At 35.3% G+C, this 4540-nt stretch overlaps 1 long non-coding RNA gene across 1 annotated transcript; it reads right to left on the bottom strand.

Annotated features, from left to right (window-relative positions):
* Nucleotides 1-3042: 3042 nt before the first annotated feature.
* On the bottom strand, nucleotides 3043-4534 carry LOC140321299 (uncharacterized). Its single transcript, XR_011918892.1, has 2 exons — nucleotides 3610-4534; nucleotides 3043-3421 (listed from the first exon to the last, which is right to left on the bottom strand). It is a non-coding gene; the product is annotated as an uncharacterized lncRNA (long non-coding RNA).
* Nucleotides 4535-4540: the final 6 nt, after the last annotated feature.

Raw genomic sequence — 4540 nt, 5'->3', positions numbered from 1 at the left:
ATCGCTGGCCGCGCGTACTTTCCCGCTTCCAGCGAGCGCGGATTTTATTGATGAATCAGGGGCTTTGCGTCAATTGTCTAATTACTTTTGAGCTCCTGAAATGAAGTGATTGTGTAAAAAAAGGCTTTAGTTCCTCAAATGTTTTTGCAATCCTTTTGTTCAACCCACTAAATTAAAGCTAAAAGTCTGCAGTTCAACTGCAACTGAGTTTTTATTAAAAATTACCTGCGGTAATGTACAGAACCAAAATTAGAAAAATGTTGTCTCTGTCCAAGTATTTATGGACCTAACTGTATGTTGCCCACATCACTGGAATATACAATAATTTAAACAAGATGAACAATGCTCAAAAAATAATATTCAACAAGAACAGGTTGTCATTAAAAATTTATTTTATTTAAAACTCCCATCGTGTAAAAATTAAAACCTATTCAAAGACCGTAATACAAATCTCTGATTGTGAACCTAACAACTAATATTTATAAAGCAGTTTCTATCAAGCTCCACATTAAGCACATAGTTACATATAGTAGGTTGAGTTGGAAAAAGTCCTTCAAGTTCAACCACTAGGGAAATAAACATATCCCAGATATAAAATCCTATAACACATCGTTGGTCCAGACCAAGGCAAAAAAAAAAACCCTGGTACAATTTGCTTCAACAGGGGAAAAAAATTCCTTTCTGATTCTGTGTGGCAATCGGATGCTCCCTGGATCAACAGTCTCTGTTATCTTTACTTTAAAGCCTTAATACCCAGTTATATTCTGTGCTTCTAGAAAAGCATCCAGCCTTTTCTTAACGCAATCTATAGTAGTTGCTGAAACTTCTTCCTGAGGGAGCCGATTCCACATTTACCCTGACATTGACTGGAGTAATGACACTACAGGAACAGCAAAAGGGAGGAAATTTGTGAATTTAATACAAGATAATTTTATGGTACAGTTTATAGAAGCCCCAACTAGAAATGATACTCTGCTGAACCTAGTTCTTTCTAACAATGCAGGGCTAAAAACAAATGTGCATATAAAAGAGAATCTTGGTAGCAGTGACCATAATATGATTTCATTTGATGCAAGTCGTAAACAGGAAGCAAAAACAGGAAAGGACAAAACATTTAATTTTAAGAGAACAAATTTTGCCATTATTAGGGGCGGCTCTCTGTGACTTGGACAGGGAGATAATATTGTCCTTAAAGAACATAGAACAAAAATGGTAATGTTTCAAGTCTGTTCTACAAAACCACACTGAAAAATATATTCCAATGGGTAATAGGTTTAAAAGGCTAAAAATTAAAACCTATGTGGCTCATAGCTGATCTTAAAAAAGCCATAAGGAGCAAGAAGGGCATTCTAAAAATATAAAAATGAAGGATCACCTTAATTGTTTGAAAACTATAAAGAATATAACAAAAGATGTAAAAAGGAGATAAAATGTGCAAAACTAAAAGACAGATTGCAAAGGAAAGTAGGGCAAACCCCAATTTTTTTTAAATATATTAGCAAAAAGATCAGATCTGAGCATGTAGGCCCCTTAAAGGATGTCTCTGGGTTGGTAACTGGGGATAAAGAAAAGGCGGATTTACTAAACACTTTTGATATGATACTAAACAAAATTGATATGATTGAGAAACAGCTGGGAAAAATTAATTGACAAAGCAACCGGACCTGATGGATTACATCCACGTGTCCTCAAAGAGATGAGCTGTTATTTCAAAGCCATTATTTCTAATTTTTAGAGACTATTTAGTCACTGGTATGGTACCGATAGATTGGCGTAGGACCAATGTGGTTCCTATCTTCAAAAAAAGGAGCAAAGTCATTACCAGGTAACTACAGACCGGTTAGTTTAACGTCCATAGTTTGATAAAAAAAATCACATAGAGGAGTTTCTACTAGAAAATATTAAGTGATGTTCAGCATGCCTTCAAGAAAGACTGAAGTTGTCAAACAAATTTACTCCCTTTTTAGGAGTAAGAAAACAGGTAAACAGTGGAATAGCAGCAGATATAGTGTACTTGACTTCACTAAAGCATTTGACACCGTACCCCACAAACAGTTAATATAAAGGTTTAGAAAAATCTGTAAATGGATAGAGAACTGGTTTAAAGACCGCATCTAGAGAGTTGTAATTAATGATTCATACTCTGAATGGTCCAAGGTTATTAGTGGTGTACCCCAGGGTTCAGTGTTGGGACCTTTACTGTTTAACCTTTATAAATGATAAAGAGTTTGGGATTAAAAGTACCATTTCTATGTTTGCAGATGACACCAAACTATGTAATGGAATTAGGTCCATACAGGATGTCTAAGTTCTACAAGCAGACCTGGATGTACGGTTTGACTGGGCAACCAAGTGGCAAATGACTTTTTTTATAGAAAAATATAAAATTATGCACTTGGGGGCTAATAACATGCATGCTTCATACTGTCTAGGGGGAATAAATTTGGGGGAGTCAGAAATAGATCTGGGAGTTCAGGTAGATCATAGACTTCAGAACAGCATGCAATGCCAAGCTGCAATATCTAAAGCTAGCAAAGTACTTTCTTGTATTTAAAGAGGAATCAAGTGCAGAGATGGAGACATAATCCTGCCCCTGTACAAAGCTGTGGTCAGACCACATCTGGAATATGCAGTCCAGTTTTGGGCACCAGTTCAGAAAAAGGACATTGCGGAATTGGAGAGAGTGCAGAGAAGGGCAACTAAACTAATAAAAGGAATAGAGGAGCTCAGCTATGAGGAGAGATTAGCTGAACTGAATCTATTCTCCCCTGGGAAGAGACGTTTAGGGGGAGATATGATCACCCTGTATAAATATATAAAAGGTCCATATACAGAACTCTCTTCCCAATTATTCACTTTGAGATCATTACAAAGAACAAGAGGGCACTCTTTGCGTCTGGAGGAAAAGAAGTTTAAGTCCTGGATAAGGAAGGGATTCTTCACTGTAAAGTCTGTGAAAATGTGGAATCGGCTCCCTCAGGAAGTAGTTTCAGCAACTACTATAGATTGCTTTAAGAAAAAGCTGGATGCTTTTCTAGAAAATTCTTTTTTTCTTTTTCTATCAATGACTAAGCAATAAAATTTGGTAAAAACAAATGACACAGTCTTTCTGAAATTCATAGCTGGCAATCTAACATAAAAAAGTTAATAAGATCATTTATAATTATCCTAATTGGTTTGGAACACCTTTTCTTGCAATTTACTAACTACTGCTACAGATTTTAAACAAAGCTTATATACAACTTTCTTTAAACAAAAGGCTTTGGTTTATATAAGCACAATGCATAGAAATTGGTTCAGGATGGAAGACCTACTGGACAGATTACATACATTTTGTCCTCTATGCAATATACAGCCGTTGGAAGCGATTTATTGGGAGCTTTGCAACGTGCCACTTTTTGTACTGTTGTCTCCAGCAGACCTGTCAGAAAATACCAAACGTTAAAGTTTTAAAAATTCAATACATTTAACATTGTATTGTAGTATTTTTCCTAAATGAAATCTCATCCATAGCCGACAATACTGGTAACTACTGTACAAGGCCAAGGGAGATTCAAAGTAGAATGCTGCTGATCATAAAAAGTAGTTGCATACAATACACATTTTTACCTTTGTTCTGACACAGATGTAAAGCAGCAGCCAGACCTCTGTTTACAATTGGTTCTTCATCCAAAATGGTTGTCGAGGCTGTAGAAAACTAAAAAGAGGGAAATGTGAGGAATATGGGTAACAATGTAATCATATCAATAATTACACTATTACATTAATAATTATACATCTTATTTTAGATTTAGAGCTTCTTAAGCAACATTGCAGCAGCAGACTAGAATACCAAGTTTTTACGATTTAATGTATGACATTCAAAGTTCCAACAGCTTTAAGGTATTATCAGTACTTGCTGATACCTCCCACTCCACACAGGTAATTACTGGCCCTTTAGGTGATAGGTAAAGGTGGAAAATCTTTGGAACAAATTAAAAATGTCCCATCATTGTCCCTTGGAACTGAAAGGCATTCAGCTATAAAAAGCCAAGTATCAAGAGATTGCAGTTTTTTTTTTTAGATTGAGATATACACACACACACATATATATATATATATATATATATATATATATATATAAATAAAATATATAGCATGTATGCAGGTTCTGTTCCATAAAATTGTAACTGTTAATGTTTCATAAACATTTCCCTGACTACGACAGAGTCTCCAAACGGTCTAATCTACAATTAATATTGTCACACCAGTTACTCGGTGAAAACTATATGCAGCAGAATAAGATTGACTGCAGGAGGGAGCACCCTATAAAACTACATTCTTTTAGTTGTGATGTTTATTGGCATTGTACACAATTCTAAAAGATGCCACATAGACAAAATACATATCCATGGCGTTTACAATTTATTTAATTGCAATTTTCAGTCAATTGCTAACCTCCAGCCCTTTCATGCACTCAGTGCACAATCTATAGAATTACTGGTTCGGGCAAAAAACCCAAAAAACAATGACAGAGTATTTTAAATTTGCAAACACCTAG

Source organism: Pyxicephalus adspersus, unplaced genomic scaffold (genome assembly GCF_032062135.1).
Source record: "Pyxicephalus adspersus unplaced genomic scaffold, UCB_Pads_2.0 Sca2126, whole genome shotgun sequence".
NCBI lineage: Eukaryota > Metazoa > Chordata > Amphibia > Anura > Pyxicephalidae > Pyxicephalus > Pyxicephalus adspersus.
Note: the sequence above shows the minus strand (reverse complement) of the source record. Positions and strands in the feature narration are given on the sequence as shown.